Source organism: Oncorhynchus masou, unplaced genomic scaffold, assembly GCF_036934945.1.
Source record: "Oncorhynchus masou masou isolate Uvic2021 unplaced genomic scaffold, UVic_Omas_1.1 unplaced_scaffold_808, whole genome shotgun sequence".
NCBI classification, from domain to species: Eukaryota; Metazoa; Chordata; class Actinopteri; order Salmoniformes; family Salmonidae; genus Oncorhynchus; species Oncorhynchus masou.
Window position 1 is genome coordinate 1 of NW_027014552.1, and position 13,187 is coordinate 13,187.

The window sequence follows — 13,187 nt, forward strand, 5'->3', positions numbered from 1 at the left end:
ACGCCACCCACAGTCCCCTGTTCTACTATACTCCACTACCCACAGTCCCCTGTTCTACTATACTACACTACCCACAGTCCCCTGTTCTACTATACTACGCTACCCACAGTCCCCTGTTCTACTATACTACACTACCCACAGTCCCCTGTTCTACTATACTACGCTACCCACAGTCCCCTGTTCTACTATACTACGCCACCCACAGTCCCCTGTTCTACTATACTACGAAAACCCACAGTCCCCTGTTCTACTATACTACGAAACCCACAGTCCCCTGTTCCACTGTACCCCGCCACCCACTGTCCCCTGTTCCACTGTACCCCGCCACCCACGGCCCCCTGTTCCACTGTACCACGGCCCCCTGTTCCACTGTACCCCGCCACCCACTGGCCCCCTGTTCCACTGTACCCCGCCACCCACGGCCCCCTGTTCCACTGTACCCCGCCACCCACGGCCCCCTGTTCCACTGTACCACGGCCCCCTGTTCCACTGTACCCCCGCCACCCACTGGCCCCCTGTTCCACTGTACCCCGCCACCCACGGCCCCCTGTTCCACTGTACCCCGCCACCCACGGCCCCCTGTTACCACGGCCCCCTGTTCCACTGTACCCGCCACCCACGGCCCCCTGTTCCACTGTACCCCGCTACCCATAACTGCCCTCTCTTTGCAGAGCCGTGGTTGAGTGGTAACACTGCACATGAACAAAGCTCCCCACCTTATACCGGGGTTCAACCCTTCTAACTGTATCTCCGGTCTGTAATCTCCTTCAACCCTTCTAACTGTATCTCCTGTCTGTAATCTCCTTCTAACTGTATCTCCGGTCTGTAATCTCCTTCTAACTGTATCTCCGGTCTGTAATCTCCTTCTAACTGTATCTCCGGTCTGTAATCTCCTTCTAACTGTATCTCCGGTCTGTAATCTCCTTCTAACTGTATCTCCGGTCTGTAATCTCCTTCTAACTGTATCTCCTGTCTGTAATCTCCTTCTAACTGTATCTCCTGTCTGTAATCTCCTTCTAACTGTATCTCCTGTCTGTAATCTCCTTCTAACTGTATCTCCTGTCTGTAATCTCCTTCTAACTGTATCTCCTGTCTGTAATCTCCTTCTAACTGTATCTCCTGTCTGTAATCTCCTTCTAACTGTATCTCCTGTCTGTAATCTCCTTCTAACTGTATCTCCTGTCTGTAATCTCCTTCTAACTGTATCTCCTGTCTGTAATCTCCTTCTAACTGTATCTCCTGTCTGTAATCTCCTTCTAACTGTATCTCCTGTCTGTAATCTCCTTCTAACTGTATCTCCTGTCTGTAATCTCCTTCTAACTGTATCTCCTGTCTGTAATCTCCTTCTAACTGTATCTCCTGTCTGTAATCTCCTTCTAACTGTATCTCCTGTCTGTAATCTCCTTCTAACTGTATCTCCTGTCTGTAATCTCCTTCTAACTGTATCTCCTGTCTGTAATCTCCTTCTAACTGTATCTCCTGTCTGTAATCTCCTTCTAACTGTATCTCCTGTCTGTAATCTCCTTCTAACTGTATCTCCTGTCTGTAATCTCCTTCTAACTGTATCTCCTGTCTGTAATCTCCTTCTAACTGTATCTCCTGTCTGTAATCTCCTTCTAACTGTATCTCCTGTCTGTAATCTCCTTCTAACTGTATCTCCTGTCTGTAATCTCCTTCTAACTGTATCTCCTGTCTGTAATCTCCTTCTAACTGTATCTCCTGTCTGTAATCTCCTTCTAACTGTATCTCCTGTCTGTAATCTCCTTCTAACTGTATCTCCGGTCTGTAATCTCCTTCTAACTGTATCTCCGGTCTGTAATCTCCTTCTAACTGTATCTCCGGTCTGTAATCTCCTTCTAACTGTATCTCCGGTCTGTAATCTCCTTCTAACTGTATCTCCGGTCTGTAATCTCCTTCAGAACCATCTAAAAGAGTTTCCAAACGATTGTGTGTTCTCAGGAACTCTGCAGTAGAGACAGTAGAACAGGAGCTGCTGTTTGTTGGAGCAGCGGAGAACGGAAGTTACTGGCCGTGAGGGACATCATCAAGAAGGTACACACACATCACCTTACACTCCAAATAAATCCTAATCAAATGTTTTTAGTCAAATACAACAGGTGTAGACCTTACAGTGAAATGCTGAATACAACAGGTGTAGTGGACCTTAGCAGTGAAATGCTGAATACAACAGGTGTAGTAGACCTTACAGTGAAATGCTGAATACAACAGGTGTAGTAGACCTGACAGTGAAATGCTGAATACAACAGGTGTAGTAGACCTCACAGTGAAATGCTGAATACAACAGGTGTAGTAGACCTTACAGTGAAATGCTGAATACAACAGGTGTAGTAGACCTTACAGTGAAATGCTGAATACAACAGGTGTAGTAGACCTGACAGTGAAATGCTGAATACAACAGGTGTAGTAGACCTTACAGTGAAATGCTGAATACAACAGGTGTAGTAGACCTCACAGTGAAATGATGAATACAACAGGTGTAGTAGACCTCACAGTGAAATGCTGAATACAACAGGTATAGTAGACCTTACAGTGAAATGCTGAATACAACAGGTGTAGTAGATCTCACAGTGAAATGATGAATACAACAGGTGTAGTAGACCTTACAGTGAAATGCTGAATACAACAGGTGTAGTAGACCTCACAGTGAAATGCTGAATACAACAGGTGTAGTAGACCTTACAGTGAAATGTTGAATACAACAGGTGTAGTAGACCTTACAGTGAAATGATGAATACAACAGGTGTAGTAGACCTTACAGTGAAATGCTGAATACAACAGGTGTAGTAGACCTCACAGTGAAATGCTGAATACAACAGGTGTAGTAGACCTTACAGTGAAATGTTGAATACAACAGGTGTAGTAGACCTCACAGTGAAATGCTGAATACAACAGGTGTAGTAGACCTCACAGTGAAATGCTGAATACAACAGGTGTAGTAGACCTTACAGTGAAATGCTGAATACAACAGGTGTAGTAGACCTTACAGTGAAATGCTGAATACAACAGGTGTAGTAGACCTTACAGTGAAATGTTGAATACAACAGGTGTAGTAGACCTTGCAGTAAAATGCTGAATACAACAGGTGTAGTAGACCTTACAGTGAAATGCTGAATACAACAGGTGTAGTAGACCTTACAGTGAAATGCTGAATACAACAGGTGTAGTAGACCTCACAGTGAAATGCTGAATACAACAGGTGTAGTAGACCTTACAGTGAAATGCTGAATACAACAGGTGTAGTAGACCTCACAGTGAAATGCTGAATAGAACAGGTGTAGACGACCTCACAGTGAAATGCTGAATACAACAGGTGTAGTAGACCTTACAGTGAAATGCTGAATACAACAGGTGTAGTAGACCTTACAGTGAAATGCTGAATACAACAGGTGTAGTAGACCTTACAGTGAAATGCTGAATACAACAGGTGTAGTAGACCTCACAGTGAAATGCTGAATAGAACAGGTGTAGACGACCTCACAGTGAAATGCTGAATACAACAGGTGTAGTAGACCTTACAGTGAAATGCTGAATACAACAGGTGTAGTAGACCTTACAGTGAAATGCTGAATACAACAGGTGTAGTAGACCTCACAGTGAAATGCTGAATACAACAGGTGTAGTAGACCTTACAGTGAAATGCTGAATACAACAGGTGTAGTAGACCTCACAGTGAAATGCTGAATAGAACAGGTGTAGACGACTCACAGTGAAATGCTGAATACAACAGGTGTAGTAGACCTTACAGTGAAATGCTGAATACAACAGGTGTAGTAGACCTTACAGTGAAATGCTGAATACAACAGGTGTAGTAGACCTTACAGTGAAATGCTGAATACAACAGGTGTAGTAGACCTCACAGTGAAATGCTGAATAGAACAGGTGTAGTAGACCTCACAGTGAAATGCTGAATACAACAGGTGTAGTAGACCTTACAGTGAAATGCTGAATACAACAGGTGTAGTAGACCTTACAGTGAAATGCTGAATACAACAGGTGTAGTAGACCTCACAGTGAAATGCTGAATAGAACAGGTGTAGACGACCTCACAGTGAAATGCTGAATACAACAGGTGTAGTAGACCTTACAGTGAAATGCTGAATACAACAGGTGTAGTAGACCTCACAGTGAAATGATGAATACAACAGGTGTAGTAGACCTTACAGTGAAATGCTGAATACAACAGGTGTAGTAGACCTTACAGTGAAATGCTGAATACAACAGGTGTAGGAGACTTCACAGTGAAATGTTTACTTACAAGCTCTTAACCAACAATGCAGTTAAAAAAAAAACTAAAACAAATAAAATGAACAAGTAATTAAAGAGCAGCAGTAAAATAACAATAGCGAGACTATATACAGGGGCCTACTGGTACAGAGTAAATGTGCGGGGGCACCGGTTAGTTGAGGTAATGTGTAAATGTAGGGAGAGTTATTAAAGTGACTATTCATACAACATAACAACAGAGTAGCAGCGGTGTAAAGGGGGGCGGTTGTCATTAGTCTGGGTAGCCATTTGATTAGATTGTTCGGAGTCTTATGGTTTGGGGGTACAAGCTGTTTAGAAGCCTCTTGGACCTAGACTTGAGCCCGGTACCGCTTTGCCTTATGGATGCAGAGAGCTGTTTAGAAGCCCTTGGACCTAGACTTGGTGCTCCGGTACCGCTGCCTTGCGGAGGCAGAGAGAGCTGTTTAGAAGCCTCTTGGACCTAGACTTGGTGCTCCGGGTACCGCTTTGCTGTGCGGAGGCAGAGAGAGCTGTTTAGAAGCCTCTTGGACCTAGACTTGGTGCTCCGGTACCGCTTGCTGTGCGGGAGGGCAGAGAGAGCTGTTTAGGAAGCCTGGGACCTAGACTTGAGCCCGGGTACCGTTTGCTGTGCGGAGGCAGAGAGAGCTGTTTAGAAGCCTCTTGGACCTAGACTTGGAGCTCCGGTACCGCTTTGCTGTGCGGAGGCAGAGAGAGCTGTTTAGAAGCCTCTTGGACCTAGACTTGAGCTCCGGGTACCGCTTGCTGTGCGGAGGCAGAGAGAGCTGTTTAGAAGCCTCTTGGACCTAGACTTGTGCTCCGGTACCGCTTGCTGCTTTCCACACAGACCTACTGTAGTGCCTGCGGTCGGAGGCCAAGCAGTTGCTATACCAGGCAGTGATGCAACCAGTTAGGATGTTCTCGATGGTGCAGCTGTTGAACCTTTTGAGGATCTGAGGACCCATGCCACATCTTTTCAGATTCCTGAGGTGTTGTTTGCCCTTCACAACTGTCTGGTGTGTTTGGACCATTCCAGTTTGTTGTTGATGAGAACGCCAAGGAACTTGAAGCTCTCAACCTGCTCTACTGCAGCCTCGTCTATGAGAATGGGCGCATGCTCGGGGTCGTCTTTTTCCTGTAGTCCACAATCATCTCCTTGTCTTGCTCACGTTGAGGATAGAGGTTGTTGTCGTGCACCACACGGTCCGGTCTCTGACCTCCTTCCTATAGGAAGTCTCGCCGTTGTCGGTGATCAGTCCTACCACTGTTGTGTCATCGGGAAAACTTAATGATCGTGTTGGAGCGTGCCTGGCCATGCAGTCATGAGGAACAGGGAGTACAGGAGAGGAAATGAGCACGCACCCTGAGGGGCCCCTGTGTTGAGGATCAGCGTGACGGATGCGTTGTTACCTACCCTTAATACCTGGGGGTGGCCCGTAAAGAAGTCCAGGATCCAGTTGCAGAGGTGTTTAGTACTAGGGTCCTTAGCTTATTGATGAGCGTTGAGGGTACTATGGTGTTGAACTCTGAGTTGTAGTCAATGAACAGCATTCTCACATAGGTGTTCCTTCTGTCCAGGTCTGAAAGGGCAGTGTGGAGTGCAATAGAGATTGCATCATCTGTGGATCTGTTGGGATGGTATGCAAATTGGAGTGGGTCGAGGTTTCTGGGATAATGGTGTTGATGTGAGCCATGACCAGCCTTTCAAAGCATTTCATGGATATTTGAGTGATTTGTGTGCTACTGGGTCAGTAATCATTTAGGCAGGTTAACTTTGTTTTCTTGGGCGCAGGGACTATGGCGGTCTGCTTAAAACAACTTGGTACTACAGACTCAGACAGGGAGACATTGAAAATGTCAGTGAAGACACTTGTCAGTTGGTCAAAGCATGCTCACAGTACACTTCCTGGTTATCCGTCGAGCCATGCGGCATTGTGAATGTTGACCTATTTTAACCTGTTTGGGGTAGGGGCAGCATTTTCACTTTTGGATAAATAGCGTGCCCAAACTGAACTGCCTCTCTGTCCCAGATCCTAATATATGCATATTATTAGTATTGATAGAAAACACTCTGAAGTTTCTAAAACTGTTTGAATCCTGTCTGTGAGTATAACAGAACTTATTTTAGCAGGCGAAACCCCGAGGACAAACCATTCAGATTTTCTTTTTTTGAGGTCACTCTTTTCAATGCGTTTTCATCGGGAATCCAGAATTCTTAACGACTTTCCTGCAGTTCTTACCGCTTCCACTGATGTCACCGGTTTGTAGAAATTGGTTGGAGGTTTTTCCTTTGGTGTAATGAAGAAGTACCATAGCTCAGAACGATAGTCACTTCATGTGTACCTTTTGATAGAGGCGCTTAACCAGAAAAGTAGCTTGGCCAGTTTGTTTTGCTCCTGTATTGAACACAGATCATCCCGTCTTCAATTTGATCGATTATATACGTTTAGGAAATACCTGAAGTTGTATTACAAAAGTAGTTTGAAATGTTTTAGCAAAGTTTACAGGTAACTCTTGAGATATTTTGTAGCGACGCTGTGAGTAAGTTGGAAGCTGTGTTTTTCTGGATCAAACACGCCAAATAAATTGGATATTTTGGGTATTTTTCAACTGAATTAATTGAACAAAGGACCATTTGTGATGTTTATGGGACATATTGGAGTGCTAACAAAAGAAGCTCGTCAAAGGTAAGACATGATTTATATTTTATTTCTGCGTTTTGTGTCGCGCCTGCAGAGTTGAAATATGCTACTCTCTCATTGTTTACTGTTGTGCCATCATCAGATAATAGCATCTTATGCTTTCGCTGAAAAGCCTTTTTGAAATCTGACATGTTGGCTGGATTCACAACGAGTGTCGCTTAATTTATCTTGCATGTTAAATTTAATGAAGGTTTGATTTTTATAGAAATGTATTTGAATTTGGCGCTCTGCATTATCCCTGGCTATTGGCCATGTGGGACGCAAGCGTCCCGCCTACCCCTGAGAGGTTAAGGTCTTACTCACATCGGCTGCGGAGAGCGTGATCACGCTGCCTTCGGAACAGCTGCTGTTCTCATGCAGGTTTTAGTATTATTTGCCTCGAAGCAAGCATATAAGTAATTTAGCCTCGTCTGGTAGGCTCGTGTCACTGGGCAGCTCTCGGCTGTGCTTCCTTTCTAGTCTGTAATGGTTTGCAAGCCCTGCCACATCTGACTAGCATCAGAGCCGGTGTAGTACGATTCGATTTTAGTCCTGTATTAACCCTTTGCCTGTGATGGTTCGTCGGAGGGCATAGCGGGATTTCTTCTACACTTTCAGGTTAGAGTCCCACTCCTTTGAAAGTGGCAGCTCTTGCCTTTAGCTCAGTGAGGATGTTGCCTGTAATCCATGACTTCTGGTTGGGGTATGTACGTACGGTCACTGTGGGGATGACGCCATCGATATCCTTATTGATGAAGCCAGTGACTGACGGGTGTACTCCTCAATGCCATCGGAGTCATTCTGGAACTTATTCCAGTCTGTGACAGCAACACCGTCCTGTAGCTTAGCATCTGCTGCATCTGAACACTTCTTTTATTTATCTACTCACTGCTGCTTCCTGCTTTCATTTTTGCATGTAAGCAGGAATCAGGAGGATAGAATTATGGTCAGATTTGCCAAATGGAGGGCGAGGGAGAGCTTTTGTACATTTCTCTGTGTGTGGAGTAAAGGTGGTTCAGAGTTTTTTTTTCTCCCTCTGATTGCACATTTAACATGCTGATAGAAATTTGGTAAAACGGATTTAAGTTTCCCTGCATTAAAGTCCACGGCCACTAGGAGCACCGCTCTGGGTGAGTTTTCTTGTGTTGGTCGTTCAGCACCAGAAGGGGTAGTGATATGGAGGACTAACCGATGAGGGGATGTATTGGTCGCTCAGCACCAGAAGGGGTAGTGATATGGAGGACTAATCGATGAGGGGATGTATTGGTCGCTCAGCACCAGAAGGGGTAGTGATATGGAGGACTAACCGATGAGGGGGATGTGTTGGTCGCTCAACACCAGAAGGGGGTAGTGATATGGAGGACTAACCGATGAGGGGATGTATTGGTCGCTTCAGCACCAGAAGGGGTAGGATATGGAGGACTAACCGATGAGGGATGTAATGGTCGCTCAGCACCAGAAGGGGTAGTGATATGGAGGACTAACCGATGAGGGATGTTGGTCGTTCAGCACCAGAAGGGGTAGTGATATGGAGATCTAACCGATGAGGGGATGTGTTGGCCGTTCAGCACCAGAAGGGGTAGTGATATGGAGGACTAACCGACGAGGGGATGTGTTGGTAGGGAAGTCGTAGTTCAACACCAGAAGGGGCTTAGTCTCTGTTCGACTGTATTCAGCATCGGCTGCCATATTTTGTAGAATATAGGAGCTAAAACTTTCCATATGCATTACATTTTGTAAATGCTTTAACCACATTTAAAAGGTAGGTACAGTTTCCAATTTCCAAAATTGTATTGAGTGTTTAAACAGCCACGGTTGGTGATTTACTGCCATCTACAAGTATTACATTTGGATCAGGAGTATAGAGGGGTTGGTTGTTTAGCAAGAACACTGACACGTGGACAACGACTTGGCAAAACAGGCTTGGTTGGTTTAGACCAGGAGTTTTCAACCGGGGGTCTGTGAAAATACACTGAACAGATCCCAGACATTTCACATATCCACAAAAAGCTTTCAATCAACCGCAGTACAAATGTGTTTACATCCTGTTAGTGAGCATTTTCCAAGATAATCCATCCACCTGCCAAGTGTGGCATATCAAGAAAGGGATTAAACAGCATGGTCATTACACAGGTGGACCTTGTGCTGGGGACAATAAAAGGCCACTCTAAAATGTGCAGTTTTGTCACACACCTCAATGGGTAAAAGTATTCAGGTACAGATGGTTAGAGTTCTGGATCCAGACCCTCTGGGGTATTCAGGTACAGATGGTTAGAGTTCTGGATCCAGACCCTGGGGTATTCAGGTACAGATGGTTAGAGTTCTGGATCCAGACCCTCTGGGGTATTCAGGTACAGATGGTTAGAGTTCTGGATCCAGCCCTCTGGGGTACCAGGTACAGATGGTTAGAGTTCTGGATCCAGACCCTCTGGGGTATTCAGGTACAGATGGTTAGAGTTCTGGATCCAGACTCCTGGGGTATTCAGGTAAGATAAACCATCTAATTCATTGGCTGATCCTCCTCATGACCTGGATGGAATCATTCCTTCTTAACCCAGTGGAAGTCCCAACCTGTTGACTTCCCTGTACTTCAATGGTTTAGGAAGTCCCGCCTGCTGACTTCCTGTACTTCAAAATGGTTTAGGAAGTCCCACCTGCTGACTTCCTGTACTTCAAAATGGTTTAGGAAGTCCCACCCTGCTGACTTCCGGTACTTCAAATGGTTTAGGAAGTCCCACCCTGCTGACTTCCTGTACTTCAAAATGGTTTAGGAAGTCCCACCCTGTTGACTTCCTGTACTTCAAAATGGTTTAGGAAGTCCCACCCTGTTGACTTCCTGTACTTCAAAATGGCTTAGGAAGTCCCACCCTGCTGACTTCCTGTACTTCAAAATGGTTTAGGAAGTCCCACCCTGTTGACTTCCTGTACTTAAATGGTTTAGGTCCCGCCTGCTGACTTCCTGTACTTCAAAGTGTTTTAAGCCCCTGGCCCTGTCTGTTAAAACATAGTCCTCTTCTAACTCTGGTTATTACCCAGCACCCCTGCACATTGACTCAGTACTGGTACCATGTGCATATAGCCATGTTATTACCCAGCACCCCCTGCACATTGACTAAGTACTGGTACCATGTGCATATAGCCATGTTATTACCCAGCATCCCCTGCACATTGACTCAGCACTGGTACCATGTGCATATAGCCATGTTATTACCCAGCACCCCCTGCACATTGACTCAGTACTGATACCATGTGTATAGCCTGGTACCATGTGTATATAGCCTGGTACCATGTGTATATAGCTCCGGTACCATGTGTATATAGCCTGGTACCATGTGTATATAGCCTGGTACCATATGTATATAGCCCGGTACCATATGTATATAGCCTGGTACCATGTGTATATAGCCTGGTACCATATGTATATAGCCCGGTACCATATGTATATAGCCTGGTACCATGTGTATATAGCCTGGTACCATGTGTATATAGCCTGGTACCATGTGTATATAGCCTGGTACCATATGTATAGCCTGGTACCATATATGTGTATAGCCTGGTACCATGTGTATAGCCTGGTACCATGTGTATAGCAATGTTATTTTTATATTTCTCTGTGTTGTTGGGAAGGGCCTGTAGGTTACATTTCACTGTTAGTCTACACCTGTTGTTGTTAGTCTACACCTGTTGTTTATCAAGCATTTCACTGTTAGTCTACACCTGTTGTTGTTAGTCTACACCTGTTGTTGTTAGTCCACACCTGTTGTTTATCAAGCATTTCACTGTTAGTCTACACCTGTTGTTGTTAGTCTACACCTGTTGTTGTTAGGCCACACCTGTTGTTTACCAAGCATTTCACTGTGAGTCTACACCTGTTGTTGTTAGTCTACACCTGTTGTTGTTAGTCTACACCTGTTGTTTACCAAGCATTTCACTGTTAGTCTACACCTGTTGTTGTTAGTCTACACCTGTTGTTTACCAAGCATATCACTGTTAGTCACACCTGTTGTTGTTAGTCCACACCTGTTGTTTATCAAGCATTTCACTGTTAGTCTACACCTGTTGTTGTTAGTCTACACCTGTTGTTGTTAGGCCACACCTGTTGTTTACCAAGCATTTCACTGTGAGTCTACACCTGTTGTTGTTAGTCTACACCTGTTGTTGTTAGTCTACACCTGTTGTTTACCAAGCATTTCACTGTTAGTCTACACCTGTTGTTGTTAGTCTACACCTGTTGTTGTTAGTCCACACCTGTTGTTTACAAGCATTTCACTGTTAGTCTACACCGTTGTTTACCAAGCATTTCACTGTTAGTCTACACCTGTTGTTGTTAGTCCACACCTGTTGTTTACCAAGCATATCACTGTTAGTCTACACCTGTTGTTGTTAGTCCACACCTGTTGTTTACTAAGCATTTCACTGTTAGTCTACACCTGTTGTTAGTCTACACCTGTTGTTGTTAGTCCACACCTGTTGTTTACCAAGCATTTCACTGTGAGTCTACACCTGTTGTTTACCAAGCATTTCACTGTTAGTCTACACTGTTGTTTACCAAGCATATCACTGTTAGTCTACACCTGTTGTTGTTAGTCCACACCTGTTGTTTACCAAGCATTTCACTGTTAGTCTACACCTGTTGTTGTTAGTCTACACCTGTTGTTGTTAGTCCACACCTGTTGTTTACCAAGCATTTCACTGTGAGTCTACACCTGTTGTTTACCAAGCATTTCACTGTTAGTCTACACCTGTTGTTGTTAGTCTACACCTGTTGTTGTTAGTCTACACCTGTTGTTAGTCTACACCTGTTGTTGTTAGTTCTACACCTGTTGTTGTTAGTCTACACCTGTTGTTGTTAGTCTACACCTGTTGTTGTTAGTCTACACCTGTTGTTGTTAGTCTACACCTGTTGTTGTTAGTCTACACCTGTTGTTGTTAGTCTACACCTGTTGTTTACCAAGCATGTTTCAGAAAACATTTGCTCCCTGAATGTTAAATACTAATTCCTCTCTCCTAGGGTTTCTTGCCCCCTATGCTGGTGTTTGTCCAGTCCCTATTGATCGAGCCAGAGAGCTCTTCCATGAGCTGGTGTACTAAGGCATCAACGTAGACATCATACACGCTGACCGCACACAGCAACAGGCACGCCACGTTATCACACACACGCACACGCACACAATATACTTGTCAAGACTTTTGGGAACCAGCAATTGATTTCCATCTAAATCCTGTTTTCCTGGACTTCTAACCCTAGTTTTAACCTTAACCCTAACCCTAGTTTTAACCCTAAATCTAACCTCTAACCCTAAATCTAACCCTAAATCTAACCTCTAACCCTAAATCTAACTAACCTCTAACCCTAAATCTAACCTTTAACCTCTAACCCTAAATCTAACCTTAACCTCTAACCCTAAATCTACTAACCCTAAATCTAACCTTAACCTCTAACCCTAAATCTAACCTTAACCTCTAACCCTAAATCTAACCTTAACCTCTAACCCTAAATCTAACCTTAACCTCTAACCCTAAATCTAACCTTAACCTCTAACCCTAAATCTAACCTTAACCTCTAACCCTAAATCTAACCTATAACCTCTAACCCTAAATCTAACCTAACCTCTAACCCTAAATCTAACCTTAACCTCTAACCCTAAATCTAACCTTAACCTCTAACCCTAAATCTAACCTAACCCTAAATCTAACCTCTAACCCTAAATCTAACCTAACTAACCCTAAAATCTAACCCTAAATCTAACCTTAACCCTAAATCTAACCTATAACCTCTAACCCTAAATCTAACCTAACTCTAACCCTAAATCTAACCTTTAACCCTAACCCTAAATCTAACCTTAACCTAACCTAAATCTAACCTATAACCTCTAACCCTAAACTAACTTAACTCTAACCCTAAATCTAACCTTAACTCTAACCTAAATCTAACCATAACCTCTAACCCTAAATCTAACCTTAACCTCTAACCCTAAATCTAACCATAACCCTAACCCTAAATCTAACCTTAACCTCTAACCCTAAATCTAACCTTAACCTCTAACCCTAAATCTAACCTATAACCTCTAACCCTAAATCTAACCTTAACCTCTAACCCTAAATCTAACCTATAACCTCTAACCCTAAATCTAACCTTAACTCTAACCCTAAATCTAATCTAACCCTAAATCTAACTTCAACCTCTAACCCTAAATCTAACCTAACTCTAACCCTAAATCTAACCTTAACCTCTAACCCTAA